The following is a 22,354-nucleotide window of genomic DNA, read 5'->3' as shown; positions in this document are numbered from 1 at the left end:
TCAAAAACATGATGCTGTGATTAAAATCCAGAAGCCAGGAAGATGGAAGCAGGAAGCTACTGCTGCCAACACCACCCAGGAAGCTGGAGACTGTGTGCTGGAGTGCAGAAATGTCTGTGTCTGCACAACTTTCTTTGTCCACAGGAAACACCCACAGCCGGTGTTTTCACCTTCTGATCACTGAGTGAATACATCTGAATGATGAAGACTTTTTCACACCCAGAATCTGAGAAATGAGATTTTTAGCTTTCTGAGCTTTGCTATAGAAAGGAACTTACACTGGGAGGAGATGAGAATGGATACAAAATGCAGATCAATCATCAAACGTACTAAGATGAAGTGGCAGTAGGAGAGACAGATGGGGTGAATAGTGTGTGAAAAGGAGGCAAAATAATAGAGATTTTGGGGAATTTCTGGGATGACTGGCTAGGAGAAACAACTAAAGATGAATCTGGAGGGGAGTATCATTTAGATGATAAGAATAAGTGAAGAAAAGGTGGCAGAGGGGAGGAATACTAAACTTAGGCAGACCAAGAGGCTATTGCATTAATCAAGATGAGTGCTAATGGTGACCTGAATTAAGGCTATAATGATAGAAATGGAGAGAAGAGACAATTTTGGGAGCTAGTTCAAATATCATGATCATTTTTATCACATACTTTTCTTTTTTAATGCTGATTTTTTTCTCTGGAATGTCTTCTTTGCTCTAGTTTTTTGCTTGTTCTAATACAAGGCTTACATTTACTGAGCATCTGTAGCACTTGTTGTTAATGCTGTTTCTATCCACCTGTAGTTTCATATGTTGGTTGCCTTCCCAGTTAGAAAGGAAGCTGCTAAAGAGCAGAGGTCATGTTTTATATACTTACTCAATGTAACAGGATATAATGTTTGAAAATTTTGACTAAGGCACATTGAGTTAACAGATACATTTCCTGGAGAGGTTTCAGATACAAATGGAAAATTTCAGTCTCAAAACCAATTACATAGCCAAAAGCTCTTACTACATCTAGGGTCTAAAAGAACAGGATTGAGGAAGGATTTTAAAGAATATTTTTTTTAGAGAGAAAGAGAGATGGGCTGGGATTCTAACTCTCCCCAAGGGGCAGGATAAAGTACTTTCACCTTATCTTAAATCCAGTGCAAGGAGCTTAAAAGCACTCACTGAACTTAATATGAAATTAGGATACAAAGAAGACCAGAGTTTTCCTCCTGTCTTGAGAAATCTAAAAAGCATCAGGCAGGGTGGTTTGCTTTAGATGGATGAATTGGAGGACTGGTGTATGAGTCATATCAAGGGAGTCTCAGATGAGAAGTCCTCAGTGATGGAGCTCTTTCTAAGAATCCACAAAATTGCTCATAAGAGTCAGTGTTATTTGCCTGAGAGTGCAGGACCATTTTACAATTGTACTAATTAGGTGAGAGATTCCTGTCTACCCCATCTCTCCTCTCTCCTCCCAACACCCTTTGGCCTTGGAAGAAAGGATCGCAACCTGATTGGCAAAATAGCAAAGGGAAGGTACAAGGAAGAAGGATTCCCCTACCCCTTCCCCTACCCCAACCATTTTCCCGACTTCCCACAGAGCAAAAATCTTATAGCAGGAAGGCAGGGAGGATTTTTAATTCCAAATATGATCTGAAGTTTTGATTATTACATATAATTAGTACTCTTAATTATGAACTTGAGATCATGTTTGCAGCTTGAAAGGACAGTTGGGTTTTTTATTACCTGGATAATCAGAAGAATCATGGGACTTTTGAGTTTTCATCCAATTCAGAGGAAGAACATTCCCCATCACTTAATATTTAAAAGGAGACTGTGAGACAATATAAAGTTGGTGGGCGATTATATCCCATGAATTCTATCTGGTAAACTACTAGTTAAGCTTTGTCATTCCCAGAGAATCATCTTTTCCAAACCTGAGTAGTAAGTGGAAATGGTAACATAGCATATAGTACAAGGGGCTTCTGCTTCATCTTAGCTATATGATGTTGTAAAATACAGCTAATTCCTACATATCAGTTTTCTTTTCTGCAAAATAAAGTGACTATATAGTATCTGTTTTTTTTTTCTCACAGCATTGTTGGGAAGATCAAATGAGATTGCACAATTGAAAATGTCCCCAAATTCCAGTAGGTACTCAGAATCAATTAATGACTTGATTAATGTACATTGATTAGATGATACTTTGAAAGCTCATCACATTTTTCTCTCTTGCCCATGGACTGAGACATCCTAAACCCATAGCTAAATGAGAATAACTAAAGAAGAAGGAGAAAACTCCAGAGGAAGCGAGTCCACAGAGTCCCCAGGGGCCCATTCCTGTTCCTAACAGTACCAGGATCATCTGTTCTGTGCTCGGATTCTCAGTGTTTTATCACCACTTATAAAAGCTATTGACAAATGAGCTCTCATGAAAGTTTTCTTCCCTCACCAGTTTTTCAGCACCTTCTCCAACATGAGTGTTGAATTACTGGCCAATTACCTGGAAACTAAAATGAGCCCAAGAGAGTCAGTGAATTACTAACAAAATCATTTACAGAGAGAAGTTACATTGATGCAGAAGATTGATTGAAAAAATGTTTTGATTTGTTTCATAAAAGGGCTGGGAAAAGAGAAAAGAACACAAGGAATAGGCTAAGGGATGACTTGGCTTGTCAGCAACAAGGAAAAAAGTATGAGCATTTCACAGACTATACAATACTTGTCTGTGGTTATGGCATGGCATCTTCTTGACAAAGGCGCTAGGGAACTAGCTGCTGCTAATTGAAAATGGTTCTACCAGTGTGCAAATGTGGCAATGTTCTATTGTGTTGTATAGAATAATGAAAATAGTTGCATTTGTGAAGAAAAATGGACTATGAAATCTAAGGGATGCTTGATTTTCTGCAGGAATCCATTCCTTTTCTCTTCTCCAGCCTGTTTCAAATTTATTATTATTTTTATTTTTTTCTCATTGCCCTTTATCTTCCTTATACCCTCTCTCCCCTACTGCAATCACCACACTGTTGTCCATGTCCATGAGTCCTTTTTCCTTTGTGCTCAATCCCTCTGAACCCTAATCCCCCAATAGCTGTTAACCTGCTCTCTACCTATGAGTCTTTTTCTGTTTTGCTTGTTAGTTCCATTTACTACTAGTAGTAATGTGGGTGGAAGATTTCACATATGAGTAAAATTTAGATTTCAAATTTAGATATCTAGCTTCTTGAAATCAGCAACGACGGTTTCTACCACCTGGACCACCACATTTTATCTGTCTGCTGCTTCTCCTCTGAGCAGTGCCATTAAAAGAATACAAACCACCTCTCTCATGTCTTCTCAGGAGCTTATGCTCTAAAATAAACTTTGCATTCATAGACTAGCAAAAGAATAAATACTCTTTGTAACAGAGTAGATCAAGGAGTGGAAATGACGCATAGAAAACCTATTAATTATCATGTGTTCAGATGTTAAAAGTGGGGGAGGGGTTAAAAGCAAGGGAGCTATTTTAGCTGGTGGAGAGAAGAGATGTTACCTAAAGTCAAAAGAAAAACATACTCTTTAATCATAATATTTAAAGTTCTAACAGTAATGAAAAAAAGAGAAAGGACTAAAAACAAGTTAACTCTCCAAACTAGGAATGGAGGGGGAGGAAGCAGAATTGAGTTAAAAGTGCTCTATCTTTTATGATGGGCAGTCAAAAGATACTAACATTCACAAGTCAAGAAACAGAACTGTAGACAGGTTGTAAGAGTGAAAGAGACTATCATTAGTTACAAACCCAGGAGCAGTGGCTTCCCCAGGGGGCCGAAGCAGGGCTTCGGGGGCACCAGGGAGCAGAAGGTACAGAAGAGGGACCCTCTGCATTCCCTTCTCCCCAGCCAGACTGGGGAACAACTCTGCTTTTCATCTGTTTTACATCTTGGGTTACAATGAACTATTTTACTGGGGAAAAAGTTTCTATGCTTTTAAAATATTTGGAAAACATTATCCCAAAACAAGATGCATCCATTAAAAGATCTGCATTAAAAGTGTAAATTCTGGCAGGCCAAAGAAATTATAGAGAAGGGTAGGGGGCTTTTATAATATATGCATACCCTTTGAAAATGGATCCTCTTCCACCGATGAATTGCCTCAGAAACCATGATTTTCCATCTGATTGGCTCATAGCTTATTGAATCAAGAGTGAAGAGCTCACTGAAATTTGGCTGTTTTATATTTGGGTTGTTAGGGATTTGAACTGAGTTGGTATGTACTTGGTCTGAGTTGGTATGTACTTGGGAGGGGTGGTGTGGCCATCTTTGTTATTTGTAGGGAAACAGTAAAGAAGGAGAAGGATGCAAAGAGAAGGTGAGGACGTATTCAGTAGCCCCAGAGGGAAAAGATTTTCTCTTTGGCATTTCATAGGCCCCCATCCCTGATGGAAACACTGGATTCCACTATCCTAGATCCTTTCAATAAAACCTTCATTCTATTTGTCAGGTGTGCATGGGATTCTTTCCCTCGGAACTGAAAGAAAGAGAAAAAAAAGAAGAAAGGCTTTGACTACGATATAGAAGAGAACACACTGGGGAGAGAGGATGGGGCTCCCGGAAAGAAACAGTTCAGAGATAGGCTGGTGTGTAACTACTATGGGAAGCATTTCATTTCTGATTCTTAGTAGGAAGACATTGTCTCTGTTTTCCAAAAAGGTTCCCTCAGTGTTGATGATCCTTAGCCCTATGGGTCACTCCATGTCTTTTCCCCCTGAAGTCCTACAAGTGCTCTCAGGAGTAAGAAGTTTAAGGGAATGGCCTATTCGCAAGCAGATTTCAGACTTTATAGCCTCTGGACTACAACCACAGCTTAAACAATATGTTAAGCGTGAAATGTCAAGAAATAAAAAGCCTGATGTTGCTGACAAAAATTCTTAACTCTTTTGGCTCTTGCTTCTTTTCCTCTGCTTTCCTCCAAATTTTAAGAAGACGAATCCCTGGATCTCTCTTTCAGCTCCTTGCCATACTTTCCTACCTTCTTGCCTTTGTTTAAGCTTCTCTATTTTTGAAATGTCTTTCTTCCTATTCCTTCTCCACCTGGTGAACTCATTTCATTGCGCAACTCCCCCCAATAGCCCTTCCTCTAACTAGAATTAATTGATTGTTTTTACATGCTTATACCTCATCTTGAACCTATTTTAATGTCAGCTCTTATCAAGTTGCATTACAACTAGTTGTTTTTGTAACTGTGGTCTCTGCTAGATTAATCCAACAAACATTCAATAAGCAACCATGTGTGCCAGGCCCTGGATTAAGCAACACAAAAATGAATCACATTCTCTCTGCCTTCCTGTCCTTTAAGAGAAAGGAACCGAACACTGTAGTGGGGAAGATGCACAAATCATTGCACTCTCCCTGGGCAGACGCTACAAAATATAGATATACCATGCATGCTAAGGGAAATTCAAAGTGCTTAGGGCTGTTGTTTAAGATGAGAACACAATTTCTGGATGTTGAAATCATTTTGAATTGTTAAGGAAAGCTGGATTATTTGGGTAAACAGCTAACCTTTGCCAAAATGCTCTTTCAGAAAAGTTTTAGTATATCAATGTATTTGGAGACAATATTCTGGCTAGGATCAACTATTGGTCACCTATAGAATGGTTATTGTTATGATGTTATAAGCTGTGCAGAACCTTATATTTTGTGCTGCAGCTAAAAGATTTTGGGCACAGTCCTATGCTTTCCAGTTAAAAATCCCCAGGTGTAGAGGAAAAAAAATACTGGGACTTGAATTCATTAGATGTGAGGTTGAACCAAGGCACTTTTGTTTATTCTATTTATTCTATATATTTATTTATTTTAATCCTTACCTGAGGATATATTCACCAGTTTTTGAGAGAGAGAAGGGCGGGGTGGGGGGGGGGACAGAGGAGGAGAGAGAGAGAGAGAGAGAGAGAGAGAGAGAGAGAGAGAGAGAGAGAGAGAGAGAGAGATTGACCAGTAGTTTCCTGTACATGCCCTTAACCTGCAATGTTTTCACGTACAGGATGATGCTCTAACCAACAGAACCACTGGCCAGCGCAGAGGCTCCATTATTTATTAGGTGCCTAAGTTACTTGCTTTCTCTGAGTATCAATTTCTTTGTAAAGTGAGGATTAAAAATAAATACCTCACATGGTTGTGTGGATGATTATATAAGATAATGCATGTAAAAGCACTTAGCACTGTGCCTGGCACATAAAAAAAATTCAGTAAATGTTGGTTTCCCTGTATCTACTTCCAAAAATTAAAAAAAGAACAAGTTGGTCCAGAGCCAGAGGGAAAATGCCAAAGGAGTTTTGGAGCAGGTACCAGCTGCTTGCTCTTCTTTTGATCTGGTGAGTAGTATCATTCCCCAGCTTGTCAAGCCTGTCCAGCAGCAGAAGAGTTAATTTTTAACCCCAATTTCCTCTCCCGCTGAGACTCAGGCCACTTGGGTTCAGAGTTTTCTGAGTCCATGGCTAGGTGAGCCGAATTCATGGCCCTGTGCCCCTGGGCTAACCTCCTGAGCCTGGCCCCTGGAGGAGCGCTCAGGGTTTCTTTCCCTCTTCACCACCACACAAAGGCTCCTGGGGAGGAGAAAGAAAGTTGTTTCATGAGCAGCTCAGTAAGTATCCCAGGGTTGGGCAGAGTACAAGGACTTATAAAATAAAAGAGGAAGGGCTTTTTGATTCGTGTCTGGCTCCCCCAAACCCTGAGCAATCTGTTCCTGTTTAAAACAAAAAGCAAAACATGTTTCCTCAAACTGGTTTAAGAGAATAGTGATGACTAAGGCAGTGTATTTATTTTAGCTGTCACAGGAGTCACGGCTTCCTAGATTAAAGAAAATTCTTCTGTATTTTTGAAAATACTGTGGTTCCCTTCCTAAGAACACTTGAAAATATATTTTTTGTTATTTTGGACATTAAACTATCAAGGGGAAGTTCTCAATTCTGAAACCTTTCCTTGTTCATAAAGATTGGAAGTTTGTTGAGAAGAGCATAGGTCTACATAGATGGTTGAGTAAGGCTAAAAAAGTTAATAAGGGACAAATAGAAATTATATTTATTCAATCAGTGAATAATTATTAAGTACCTATTACATACCACACAAATGGTGAGTATAATTCTGGGTTAAAAAAGCTGAACAAGATGTTCCTGACTCTTCATGTTTCTTAACATAGGGGGCTGCAGATACGTACACGCATTGTCACAGTACAGAGTGATAAAGACTGTGACAGAAGAACAAGCTGGTATAGGAGAGGACTCGGAGACCCAAAGATGAGCAGAATTTAATCCAATGAACAGAGCTGAGAATGGAAAGAATGTTCTAGGCAGAGGGAACAGCATATTAAGGCTTAGAAATAAAGAATGGAATGGGTTTGAGGAATGAAACTCATTTTGGTGTATCTGGATCACAAATGTAGCAGGAAGAACAGCTGGAGATGAGGCTGGCAGGATACCCATTCTTTCTTTCAGCAGCTTGATGCTGGCAAGGTGTGGATTTAGGACTGAGAGGAAGGTAGAACTCCCTGGAAATGTTGGGCCTAAGCCATGTGCTCCAACCAAATCTTGCCAAAAGAGATGTGTAACATGTTTCCTTTTTTCCCGTTTTGCTGTTGTTTCATGTGTGAATCGTTTCCACAAGCAACTCAGGGGATGCTTGATGGAGTTAGAGTTAGGTATTACTCAATTCATTTGCTAAAAATCAGATCCTCATCTCCAGTCTCAGTTGCTGGGATGTCGGCATCCTTGGCTGGTGGAACCCACTGTTTAATGCATCAGCTAATAGATGGAAGATGAAGGGATCATGACAAGAATGGGTCCTAGACACAAGGGCTTCCCGAGCACTTAGCTGGTGATGAGTAACAATCCTCTTTGACTTGCTTGTATGAATTGAGGTATGAGGAGGCAAATACGAGAATAGATCTATGAATGATGACCTAACTCAAACGCTGACTAGAACCACTGGACATATGGCCATCTTAATATGTGCTACCTTAAAAATGTAGCCATGGGCTTGTTTCCATTAAAAATACAGTTCTGTATTCTTCCTAGAACACTTATGAATAGTCATCTTAAAAATAGTCATGCCATCAGAGAATTAAAAAAACTTCAGAGATGATTTGGTTCAACATCTTTACTTTGGAGATGAAGACTCTGTGCCAGACAGGCAAGGTGGTGCACCCAGCCCAGCTCCTGCCTCAGGGCTTGCTGCTCCCTCTGTCTTCTTGTTATTCAGGACTCTGCTGAATTCCCTAATTAGAACAGCTTCTAACCAATTTTTCTTAATATCCTTACTTGTTTTATTGCACATACATTTTCTCTAGTATTTTATTTTCTTGTTTATTGACTGTTTCTTTCACTAACATTTAAGTAAGTATTTGTCTTAATCATTGCTGCATCCTCAGCATTTGAAACAGTGCCAGGAACATGAAAGGACTCAATACATAAGTTTTTAAAATTTATGAATGAATGAAAAGTAGAACTAGGGTCTGCTAGGTCATTGCCCCTTTCATTACTCTAGTGCTTCTCAGATTTTAATGTGCATAAGAATCACCTGCAGATTTATTAAAATGCAAATTTGATTGAGAATGTTTTGAATTCTGAGATTCTGCATTTGGATGCTTATGACTGAGGTCCATGGACCGAATTTCAAGTACTGTACCACAGCTGTGCTCCTGAAGCAAAAGTCCAGCTCACTGTTGCCAGGAATATTTTATAGTCTACTTCAATACATATGGTTTAGTTTTATTTTTTCTAAACAAGAAGTAGGGGGTTAAGCTGCATTTTTTCAAGATTTTATTATAAAAATTTTCAAACAAAGAAGTGCTGAATTAACATTTTGAGTTCCTTCAAATATATTCCCAGAAGTGGAATCTCTGGGTAAAAGGCAGATCCATTTTTAATTTTTTGAGATATCTCCCTACTGCTTCCCATACTGGCTGCACCAATCCTCATTCCCACCAAGAGTGCAAAAAGGTTTCCCTTTCTCTACAACCTCGCCAGCACATGTTCATTGCAGCATTATGTACCATTGCCAAGATAATGAATCAGCCCAAGTGTCCATCAGTCGATGAGTGGATAAAACAACTATGGGACATTTACACAATGGAATACTATACAGACATAAAAAGAAGAAAGTTTTACCTGTTGTGACAGTATGGATGGACCTACAGAACATTGTGCTAAGTGAAAATAGCCCATCAGAGAAAGACAAATACCATAGGATTTCACTCATATGTGGAATTTAATGAACAAACTGAAGTAACAAGGAAAATGGGGATGGTCTTATAGATAGAGAACAGGAGGCAGTTAGGGGTTGGAGGGGCCAGGTTATGTGGTGGAGGGATTGAGCAAAAAGGAAAAGGGATTCATGGACATGGAAAACAGTGTGGTGATTGCTGCGGGGAGGGGGATATAAGGGAATTAATGGTAATGGAAAAAATATAGTAAAGACTAAATTTAAAAAACTAACCAATAAAATTAGCTTTTATCATTAAAAAAAGTTGAAAGATTTTTACTGTGAACCTACCACCTTGACTACACCATTAACATTGTACTACCCTTGCTTTTCACATTTTGATTCAATTATCATCATTACAGCCAACCTCAATCTATATTGTATTTTGATACATCCCAAAGTGAGTTGCAAGCAGCAGTGCATTTCTTCCAAAATACTTTTCAGTTGAGTTTAAAAATGTGACTGCCTTCCTGGTTGTTGACCAAACTGTGAAGGCTATTCAGGAGGCCTATTCAGCTGGCCTCATCTGTCACTTTTCCTACCCACATTCTCGTACCCACATTCTGGCCTTTTCTTGCTAGAGGACCTGAAGTTAGTGCTCCTGGAAATATTAGATACATCCCATGTCTTTTGATGGCATCCTGTTATGATTTTAAGCCCAAATCAAGTTTGCCTATGGGGGATAATTTAAATATTCTGCAAAGGACAGAAGAGAAGGAAACAATAATTTATTTTGGCTCCTGGCATTTTTGATAAAACTGTATAAAAGCTGTGAAGCTGAGATATTCCTTTTAGACTAACAGTTTCTTGAGGGTGAGAAGCATTTCTTAGTAATTATTGTATCCCCAGTGCCCGGTACAGTCTCTAGTACATAATAAATGCTCTGTTTGCTGAAAGGGTGATTGAGTAAAGGCATGAACATTCACAATGGAATAGCAACTTCCTTACTTGATCTTTGATTGTCAGTGCCAGTCCCTTCCAGCCCCATCCCTGTCTAGAGCAGAGTTTCTCACCCTCCATACTATTGATATTTTGGGCCAGACCATTCTTTGTTGTGGGGAGCTGTCCCTCGTATTGTCAGATGCTTAGCAGCATCCCAGGGCTTTATTAGCTAGATGCCAGTGGCAATCTTTCCAGTCATGCTCATCAGAAATGTCTCCAGACATTGTCAAATGTCACTTGGGGCACAAAACTGCCTGTGTTTGAGAATCACTGAGTTATAGAAACTGAAACCTCACAACTTGAGGATAGCTCTGCTCAACTTCTGAGCTGATGAGAACCAAGCCTGAATATATATTAAGAGTCAGGAAAACATTTTTATTCCCTAGGATACATGTTGGAATTGAGAAATGGTCCATGGCCTATATGCTTAAAATGCCTTGGATGAACCCTGAGTGTCCTCCCTAGTTCAGGATTTTCTCCCAGGCCCCACTGTGTGTACTCAGTCTTTATGTCTGGCTTCTGCCTTGGGTTCTGATCTGTACTCTAGTCTACTTGTATTCTGGGATTCAAGCACAGTCTTAACCCCTGATTTTTTGACTGAGGAGCTAATTCCTTGTCAGCTTCCCCAGTGGATTGGATCTTGCTCATAGCACAAGTCATTGTTGCCTGAGTTGCTATTTAAATCTGGAGGTTCTCCATTGCTTCTTGGCCTTTTGGCTGAGATCAAATATAAATCTTCATCATCTTGGGGCTCTCACTGTGCAGCTGCTTTGACTGTGCATTACTGCTGCCTAATGACTCCTGTTGGGGTTCTCTGTTCTCAGACAGGTCCATGGATATTGGCACTACCTTGGATCTGGACTTGAGTTTTCTGGGTCCCTTGGGATAAGGTAATTGGCACCATTGGCCACCTTCCTTTGGGGCTAGCCCTACTTTTAGCTTAGTTTCCCTTGCCTGAGGATGATCACTTCTGGCCTCTTACTCTTTGTTTACCAGTTCACTCAAAGTTCTGATGGTCAGCCTTGACAGTTCATTTCCTCTCTCCATGTTAGTCTCTCCCCTTCATGGACTAAATGTTCAACAACTTGAGGATAAGCTTTCAGCCTGTTTGACTTTCCTGGTCCTGTTAATCAGATTCTCCTGCCCTCAGAGGCACCTCTTTTGTCTACCGCTCCTGACTGCAGAGAGCTGCTAAAGAAAGACTCACAATTAAACCCAAAGGGCCTACAAAAATACTTATATTTCCTCCTTGGTCATTGTACATCAGCTCTGTTTTTGTTCTTCCTCTATTGCCTACCTAACTCCATTCCCTGATTTTTTTTCAAAATTTCAATATATTCTTCAATATATTTCTTTCTCTATAACCCCCCAAGCTTTTGTTCTTTACCACAGCAGAAATGCTGGCAAACTCACCTTTCTTCAGCAAGATTAAGGCTATTTTTCATCTTCACCTTAACATATCCATTTGTTTTTAATCTACATTTGTTTCTTCCAGGCTCAGCTAAAAAATGCTCTTTCTTTTCTCTAACTTATAAATTGTTCTTTCTGGACTTCCTAACCAGGTTGAGAATCTGTATTTGTTTGACTTAGAATTGTTCCTTTATATACTTGCAGGCAAAGTCCAATTACATCTTGCTTTGCCTCACCCAGAGTTGATAAAATGGAATCCCTTTCCCTTCTACAAACTCTCCTTTTCATTTTGCTGTGAAGGAGGAAAGAAACACAATGTATTATATTTTTTAATCCAGATGCCAATAATATTTTGCCCCCCCCCGTGATACCCTGGGCATATAGCACACATTTAAACACTAAAATTACTCATCAATGAATAGATTAAAGTAGTGCATGACTCTTGTTCAGCTCTGGTTATCTCCCTCTCTCAGAGAACAACCATATTCCTGGCATAGTTCATTTGTCTGGCTAATTATCTCCATGCCTGATTTACCTTAAAGCTTTTTTTCCCCCTTTAATCAGTCATCAGTTTTTTTTGGTACTTATGATTAGAAACTGTTTAGCCCACAAAAGGGCCCTTCTTGTGAAATCAGTTTTCACCAATTAGCTCTTATAAAACAGTTCTTAAGAAATTGGTAGAAACTTTATTTTTGCAGCCACCCCCAGAACATCAGTGTGGGTTTGCTTACAGTGAGCAAATATTCAGCTTCTCAACTGAAGAGGCCTTTTAATTCACAATATTTCCAGTAATTTTTCTTTGAGTGAATCATTCCTGTTTAGCTGCTTGGGCAGGACCCAGTGGTGGAGGGCTGATTTTTCCATGTTTCTGGGTGAGCCAGTTAACCCCTCGTGATTCCAATGGTGTTGCACACATCCCTGCTGCCTCCCACCCCCCCGATACTCACGACTCTCCACTGCTGGAGTAGAAAATGAACTGAACATGGATTTTGATGTGATATGTGAGATATTTCTAATGTTTTAGGATAGTAATGTGGAATAGCATTAAGTATACTTTACTGAAATTCATGAAATTTTGTGTTTAGTCTTGAATATGATAATAGCCTGAACTGAAATTATCCTTAATCTCCATATCTCGTTTATCTTCTCAAAAATGAAGTTTCTTTTAGATTAAACATTTTGTGGTTCCTGTTATGAAGTCCATTTTATTGACTTTTTTTAGTACCCATTGTTTCATAATTTCACTATGATGGACCTTGCCAAGTCGTTTTCAGGGTGGGCTACAGACCCTACCAATTTGGAGACAGCGGTCTTAGAGTTTTTCATATCATCTGAGCGTCAGAATTTTAGATGTGTGCACCCAAAATCTTATACCATGAAATCATATAGAGGTTAGGTTTAGAGAATCTAGTTTGTACAGAAGGTAAGATTAAAGGCAGCTTTGGAGAGGCAATATTTGAGAGAAAATTGGCTGCAAATTTTCCTGAATTGAAGAGATGTGAATCCTTAGATGGAAAGTGCATTTCAAGTTTCAAGTGGCTTGAATAAAGCTGCCTCAGAGCAGAACTACAGAATATCAAGAATAAAGAGAAAATCTCAAAGACTACCTAATCCTAAAAAAGATTACCAAGAGAATTAGATTGCCAGTAGGCTTCTCATCTGCAATGATAGATTTGAGGACACTTGAAGGAGTCATCTTCAAAGTCCTGAGGGAAAATAACCCACAACCCACAATCTTATTCCCATAAGTGGTTATACAAGGGTAAGGGGAGACTAAAGACATTTTCAGACACATGTTCCACCCACACAGCCTTTCTAAAGAGCAACTTTACCATAAAGGCAAGAATACTCAGAGGGGGCAGGAGAAGTGTAACAAGTAACAGTGAGCACAGAAGTTGAAAGATGTAGGTAAATTTAAAAAGAGCAGTTGGACCAGTAAAAACAATAATACCACCATCTTATGTTAAATTATAAGGAACAAAAGCTAGATAACTTTATGGGACTGGGAAATGTTCATATACTCTAGGGTCATTGTCTTGCTTGTTTGGAGGAGAGACGCACTAAAAGTTTAGACTTTGCTAGAAAAACATATAGCAAAGTACATGTACTTAAGAAAACCACCAGAAGGATAGGAATATCATCTATAGCTTCCACACCAACATAGAAACACCTATATTCTAACTGAAGACAGAAAAGAGAAAACAAGACCACTAGAAACAAACAAACAAACAAAATGAATAAAATAAGTCTAAATATATAAAGAATAATTATTGCTAAACATATATTAAATTATAATCATGGGTCCTATGGAGTTTTGGATTATTCTAGATTTCCTGGAGGGTTGGCAGCATGAGAGGAGGTGGCAAGAATGTGGAAACAATCTGAAATACCAGGATTATCAAAGCTGCTTTACTCTCATAACCAGTTGTCAGGTCAAAGTTGAAAACTACCTTCCTTTAATATTATTTACAACATAACTCACACAGATTTCCAGGGTTTGTGTGTGTGTGTGTGTGTGTGTGTGTGTGTGTATAGAAACTAGAAAATAGCTTATATAACAACGATTTTCATTTACTACTGAAAAGAAGAAAAAAATACCCCTGCATTGCCTCTACAACACCTGGAACCTGGTGTCTGATTCTGCTCCCCAGATGACATCTTCTAATGGAGCTCATTAAGGACAGCCCATAGGTTAAGACACCAAATAGTATGCTGCAATTTTAGAGATTGTTTTCTGTGTTTACTGTAATTATAGAGGTATTTAAAACATTTGCATTTTGCCACTGAGACAAGAAAAAGAGAAGGATTTGGGGCAATCAGTTGTTATGGACACATCTCGAAGTTAAATTGAAGTTCTGTTTAGTTTGCCTGTGGCAAAGTCTGACTTCAAAAAGAGCCTGGGTTTTTGGAAGTTGGATACTTACAAATATTCTACATTCAGTTGCTTAAGTTCCTCAACCAGCCACTGGCCTTCAAAACCCAGGAAATCAATAAATTTTGCTTTATATTTATGATGAGGCTTAAATTCTCAGTTTAATTACCTAAGTTGTTTACTTAATTAGCAGCTATCCTCTTCTTTAGGAATTATAGTACATCAAAAACATTTTTTCTTAAGCCTGAAATGCTTGAACTTAAATTTACATTTTTGTTCTCAAGTCAAATTCTGGGTCACTCGAGTTATGAGTGTTACTACTGTCAGGAATCCCCCAGTCTAGCTTTCATTGTGTAATGGTGACACTGAGGGTCAAAGAGGAAATGTGACTTTCCCAAGTCCACAGGACTTCATCAGTGACCAAGATTTGGCCTAAAACCTAAATAATGTGTGAGTCGTCTCTTCACAACATGTCCGAAGAAGAGTGGCCATTTCACCATTTAGGCACAACAGTTGTTTTATTATTTTAGCTTTTAATAAACACTATTTTAATGGTCACCACATCCTAATACTGAACAAAAAGTATCAGTAAAATTCAGTGAACTAGCTTATTGATTAGTTTTTGTGAAATGTTGACACTGCTGTCTACACTGGCCAAATTGTAAGAGAAAAATCATTTAGAATATCTCTGGATTCATTCAATTCTAAGTAATAATGAATAAAATAGTATTTTGTTATTATTTAAAAATTATAGAATATTTCATACATATACAAAGTTTTGATAAGAATTTAATAGATGCTCATATTTCTACCACAAGATTTAATATATCTTTAATTTAAACTTATGGCTTTTAGTTTTATCTATGTTAATATCATGTTAATATACATATAAATTATGATGTAAAATAATAGTAGCATTATTTATATAATACTTGTAGTATTCAATTATATAATTTATTTTTGTATTCCCCAAAGATAATATGTAGTTTTCCCCAATTTATTTTTGCTTTCAGAAGAAGTTAACATCCTTATACACACTTCTTAGTATATATAGGGAAATTTTGTCTAGTACATATAACTAGAAGTGGAAGAGCTGGCTCAAAATTTTTTTTCCAGTTTTATCAGATATTGCTCAATGTACCAATTTTTCCTCCCACCAGCACAGGCAAGAGCTCCTGCTTCTACCATCCTCACATATTCTTGGAATTATCAACTTTAAAATATTTATCAGTTTTATGAGAGGGAATTGGTATCTCAGTTTTAATTTACACTTCTTTTGTTACTGTGCTAAGGGATATTTTTATATGTTTTATTACATTTGGCTTTCCTCCTGTATAAATTGTCTGGCCATAGGCTTATTCAATTTTCTACTGAGTTTTTAAAAAAATTAATTTGTCAACATTATTTATATATCCTGGGCACCTATTTACATTGTTCAACTTTTTTGGTTTGTTTATGATTTGTTCTTCAATATAGAAGTTTAAAATTTTTATGAAGTCATATATATCAATCTTTTTTCTAATTTTTTAAATTTTATTTTACCATTACAGTTGGTAATGTTATTTTATATTAGTTTCAGATATAGAGCATAGTGGTCAGACAATCATATAATTTACAAAGTCATCCCCCAATATTTCAAGTACCCACCTGGTATCATAGACAGTTATTACAATATTATTGATTCTATTCCTTATAGCTGTACTTTACACCCTGTGGCTATTTTGTGACTTCTAATCTGTACTTCTTAATCCCTTCATCTTTTTTTTTAAATTTTATTTATTGTTCAAGTACAGTTTTCTGTCTTTTACTCCAATCCCAGCTCACCCCCTCAGTCCTCCCCACCTCTCTCCCATTTCCACCCCTACTAGTTTTTGTCCATGTGTCCTTTATACTTGTTCCTGTAAACCCTTCCTCTTTTCCCTTAAAATTCCCTCCTCTCTCCCCTCTGGTCACTGTCAGCCTATTCTCTATTTCAGTGTCTTTGGTTATATTTTGCTTGTTTGTTTGTTTTGTTGTTTAGGTTCCCGCTAAAGGTGAGACCATATGGTATTTGTCTTTCACCACCTGGCTTATTTTACTTAGCATAATGCTTTCCAGTTCCATTCATGCTGTTGTAAAGGGTAGGAGCTCCTTCTTTCTTTCTGCTGCATAGAATTCCATTGTGTAAAAGTACCATAGTTTTTTTAAATTGTTTTAATCATTGTTCAAGTACAGTTTTCTCCCTTTTGCTTCCATTCCAGCCCACCCACCCATCCCTCTCCACTTCCCTCCCATTACCACCCTCCCCCTAGTTTTTGTCCATGTGTCCTTTAAATTTGTTCCTGTAAACCCTTCACATTCTCCCCTGAAATTCCCTCTTCTCTCCCCTTTGGTCACTTTCAGCCTGTCCTCTATTTCAGTGTCTTTGGTTATATTTTGCTTGTTTCTTTGTTTTGTTGTTTAGGTTCCTGTTAAAGGTGAGATCATATGGTATTTGTCTTTCACTGCCTGGCTTATTTCGCTTAGCATAATGCTTTCCAGCTCCATCCATGATGTTGCAAAGGGTAGGGACTCCTTTCTTTCTGCTGCATAGAATTCCATTGTGTAAATGTACCATAGTTTTTTGATCCATTCATTTACTGATGGGCACCTAGGTTGCTTCCAACCCTTGCCTATTGTAAATTGTGCTGCTATGAACATTGGGGTGCATAGGTTCTTTTGGATCAGTGTTTCAGGGTTCTTGGGATATAATCCTACCCGTGGAATTGCTGGATCAAAAGGCAGGTCCATTTTTAGTTTTCTTAGAAAATTCCATACTGTTTTCCATAGTGGTTGTATCAGTCTGCAATCCCACCAACAGTGCACTGGGGTTCCCTTTTCTCCACAACCTCTCCAACATTTGTTGTTTGTTGCTCTGTTTATGATGGCCATTCTGACTGGTGTGAAGTGGTATCTCACTGTGGTTTTAATTTGCATCTCTCTGATAGCTAGTGACACTTAGCATCTTTTTATGTGTCTCTAGATCCTATCAATCTTTTTAAAAGGCTTATCTTTTTCTTATCTTATTTGCAAAAACTTTTTTTTATTTTCTCCAATACTTTCTTCTGAAAGTTAAAACTCTGTTTTGTTTTTCTTATTTAGGTCTTTAATTCATCTGGAATATAATTTTACACATGATGGAGATAATTCTAATATTACAGTTTTCCATATGGATAAAACATTTTTTCTTGTACTGTTTATTTAATGGTCTATCACTTCACCCTTTGTCAAATACAAAGTTTCCCTATATACGTGGGTATTTTCCTGGGCTCTCTATTCCATTCCATTAATCTGTTTATTCATCCCTGCAAATACCATAGTTTATTTATTATAGATTTATAATAAGTCTTGACAATTAGTGGGACATTATGACTCCCTTGTCTTTTCTTCTTCTATTCAAAATTGTCTTACTCATTTTAGCTTTTTATCAATTCCATATAAAATTAAGAATCAGCTTCATAACAATGCTTTTGGAATTTTTTTAAAAAAGATTTTACTTATTTTTAGAGAGAGGGGAGGGAAAGGAGAAAGAGAGGGAGAGAAACATCGATGTGTGAGGGAAACATCGGTTGCTTCTCTCATGCCTCCAACCTGGGACTTGGCCTGCAACTCAGGCATGTGCCCTGCCAGGGAATCGAACTGCAATCTTCTGGTTTGCAGGATGATGATCAACCCACTGAACCACAACAGCCAGGGTGCTCTTGCGATTTTGATTACATTGAATTTACAGGTTAACTTGGAGAAAATTACCACTTTTATGATAGTGAATTTTATTCACAAAATGGTATCTTTTTCATTTATTTAAATCTTTTCTTATGCCCTTGAGATACTAAAATATTCCATATAAGTATCTTAAACATATTTGGTTAGATGTACACTTAGGACTTTTTGTCCCTGCACTGACTGAATAAATTTTTTTAGAATAAAAAGAGCTTATATTTTCTAATTGATTGCTCCTAGCATATGGAAATGTTGCTAATTTTTTTGTATAGTGTATTGTCTATCTAGAGACATGTTTATTAATTCTAAGGATTTTGTTTGCACCTTTCCTATCGCTATATCTACTTTATTTTCTTGTTTTGTTGAACTGTATAGGTAATCCAATAAAATGCTTTTAAAAAGCCAGGAATAGTAGGCATTCATATCTTTTTTTTTATTTGTTTCTTGAAATTTCTTTTTTGTTGAATTTATTAGGGTGACATTGGCTAATAAAATTAATTTCCAACTAGATAGGGATACTTCTGTTGCTTTGTCATTAAGTATTGCTTAATGTCTTTTCAGTAGATGTTATTTATTAGTTTAAGAAAATTCCCTTTAATTCCTAGTTTGTTATATATTTTTTTCATGCAGTGGACTTATTGGAGGCTTCCTAAATTGTTGCAACTATAGATGTAAATTTACCTTTTTTAAAAAAAAAACTAATGGTATGTAGGGAGCATGTTGTAGGCTGAAAACATGATAGCTGTTGACTTAGACTTTAGAATCAGGAGAACCTAATTGCTAAAAAGTTTCTATTTAATAAATGCTCAGAATGTCAGGTCAGTGAGCATAGGCTTTGGACACAGTAGTTTTGAAGAAACAGGTATATCAGTCTAGTGAAGTCAAAACACCTGGTGGATCATATAGACTGTGGGCTGATGAAAAGTAATTGATGCTACTCACAAATATATGTGTGCAAGACACACATACTTAATACACTGGGATTATAAAAGTCTTCAAAGTTCTTGTACAAATAGCTTGGATTAACTAGTTTGTTTAAATCCCAAAGCTGTACGGTATTATTACTTCTAAATAGAGGCTAGGCTGCAGCTAGTGAGGAAACCCTCTGGTGTGCACATGGGCCTTGCTCCAGACTGCTAGGGAAATCATCAGCGTTTCTCACAGCTGCTCTCCTTCATTATGTAGTGGAAACACACATTAAAGCATCTTTCCAACTCACTGTTCCAGGTGTGTTCCCCACTTCAGAATACCCACCAAGATGGTCCTTGACATCAAATAAATTCAATTCTACAAACGTTATTGACAGCCTGGTTTGTGAAATGCATTGTGGGTGTCCTCATGTGACATATAAGGATGAAGAATTCTAAAGACTTTACAACCTGATTGTAGGAGGGAGCCCGTGGAGACTACATTTGAAATTTTTGAGGGTAGAGCACTGCTATTTTGAGGTTGAATTGAGTTTTGGTTTATAAAGCAAGTAGCAGGAATTAGCCTTTAGGGGAACCTTTTTCTTTGTCTTGGGAGTGATTATTTTGCTTTTAGTCATGTAGGTTTAAATCATGGACCTCCCTACCTAGTCTTTGGGGAGCTCTGAATTCCATGAATTAATGTAAATGTACTTGCTTTCGACTAGATGGTAAGATAATTTTTAAGAATGTAAATTGAATGTAGTAGCACAATTGTATACCAGTAGAATTAAATATTTTTTTCCCTTTGAAATCCAAATGGAGGTTGCCTAATGGACAGAAATGGATTTTTCTTTGAGTATTGTGCTTGCAAAAAACTGCTAGCTGTTTATGAGTGGTTTCCTTTTTTCTTTTTCTGCGCACACAGCTAGACTATATTTCCTAGCTTTCCTTACAATTAGTTGTGATGATCTGATTGGTTCTTGTTAAAAATATTTCAGTGGAAGTGATGTGTGGCACTCGCAGGGCAAGACTGTAAAGAAGTGGATAGGCTTCCATTGTCTCTTTCTCCGTCTCCTTGGCAGATGCAGTTGATGAAGAGTCTTAAGCATGACAGACCCCAGATGAAAGAAGTCTGGGTACCTGAATTGCCTCTAAATGGAACACTCCTGCAGACATGGAACATTATCTTTAAACATTAAATAAAAAGAAGATAAACTATTTTGTTGAAATATTTTATCTTTAAAAAAATTATTTTTATTGTTGTTTAACTATAGTTGCCCCCTTCCCTCCCCTGCATTGCTCTCCCCTGCCCTGCCCACCTGCCCCCTACATTCAATCCTCTCCACCCTCCACTCTTGTCCTTGTCCATGTGTCCTTTATATATATGTTCCTTGAAATTTTTCATCTTACTTGTTATAGCAGGTCACATTATCCGAATAAAACAGTGTTCTTGTCTAAGCACTGCTTCACAGCAAACTGGGGACTGGACTTCTGTCACATAAACAGATATGCTCCTCTCTCCACTTGATATGTGAGGACATGTGTGAAAAGGATCTGAAGTCGATATGGCAGAACAACACATGTGCTGAACTATTGATATTTCACACATGGCTTTTTTTTTGAGACAGAATAATTCAGACATTAGAAGATTTTAGAATATAATCATTGATTAATTTTTCTGGTCTCTGAGGTTGAGACACACGCAGCAGGTGAGTAGAATCTTTCTCAAGGGAATCCATGACTCTACTATCAATCATTCAGGGATAATAAAGTGAATCATAGCTTAGGAAAGCTGGGATTTAGTTAGAACTGGGTTTGTGGGGTGGAAAGGCCTGAAGATTTTTATTGGGGGCTGCTGGGCTTGACCAACCAATGGAGCCCTGAGGTTTTAGGTTAAGTTTAGCTTTTTGGGTTCTATGACTGGGTTATTTTTTAAATTTTATTTTATTATGGTAAGAACTCTTAACATGAGATCTACTCTGTCAACAGATTTTTAAGTGTACAATAGAGTATTGCTGCCTGTAGGCACAATGTTGTGCAACTGATCTCCAGAACTCACTCATCTCACATACCTGAAATTTTATACTGCTGATGATCAATTCTTCCTTTTCCCCTCTTCCCAGCCCCTGACAACCACCACTTTACTCTTTATTTATATGAGTCCGACTATTTCAGATACCTTATATAAATGGAACTGTCTGTACTTATCCTCTGTAATTGGCTCATTTTGCCTAGAATAATGTCCTCAAGTTTCACCCATGTTTCACAGATTGCAGGATTTCCTTCTTCTTTTAAGGCTAAATAATATTCCATTGTATGTCTACCAAATGTAGTACTATACTACATTTTTTAATCCATTCATTCATCAGTGGACATTTAGGTTGGTTTCACTTCTTGACTATTGTGAATAGTGTCATATAAACATGGGAGTGTTAATATCTTTTTGAGATTTTGATTTCAATTCTTAGGATAAACACCCAGAAGTAGGATTGCTGGATTATATGGCAGTTCTATTTTTATTTTTGAGGAAACTACTGTTTTTAATAGTAGGTGATACCATTTTGCTTTCCCACCAATATTGTAAAAAGGTTCTAATTTCTTCACATCCTTGCCAACACTTACTGCCTTTTTAAAAAAATCCTTACTTGAGGATATGCTTTTTTTAAATTGATTTTTCAGAGAGAAAGGAAGGGAGAGAAAGAGAAACACTTATGTGAGAAACATTGATTGGTTGCCTCCTGGACGTGTCCCAACTGGGGATTGAAACTGCAGCCTAGATATCTGTTCCAGTCGGGAATCAAACTCACAGTCTTTCTGTGTAGGGGACAACGCTCCAACCAGCTGAGCCACTCATAGGTTGTCTTCCACTTTTTGATAATAGTCATCCTAACAGGTATGAGGTAGTAACTCATTGTAGTTTTAATTTGCATTTCCCTGATGATTAATGACATTGAGCATTTCTCACATACCTGTTGGCTATTTGTATAACTTCTTTGCATATGGCTAGATGTTCTAATAGCCACATTGTGTAATAGTTACACCATTCTGTAAGCTTTCACTGAAATATTTTTGAAAGTCACAAACTGGCTTCAGGTATAAATGTGGAGAATTAGGGAGAGGAATGTCTACTTCCCAAGGTGAGACTGGGGGGCTGGGGATCGGTGGCAGTTCAGCTGCAGTGGATGGGGGTGCACACTAATGTGGTGTATGCACAGGGTCATCCAGAGCAGGGGCAAAGTGTAATGTTAAGAAGGCTGGAGTGGAAGGA

This window comes from Phyllostomus hastatus, unplaced genomic scaffold (assembly GCF_019186645.2).
Source record: "Phyllostomus hastatus isolate PE091 unplaced genomic scaffold, TTU_PhHast_1.1 phas_scaffold_501, whole genome shotgun sequence".
Lineage (NCBI taxonomy): Eukaryota > Metazoa > Chordata > Mammalia > Chiroptera > Phyllostomidae > Phyllostomus > Phyllostomus hastatus.
Note: the sequence above shows the minus strand (reverse complement) of the source record.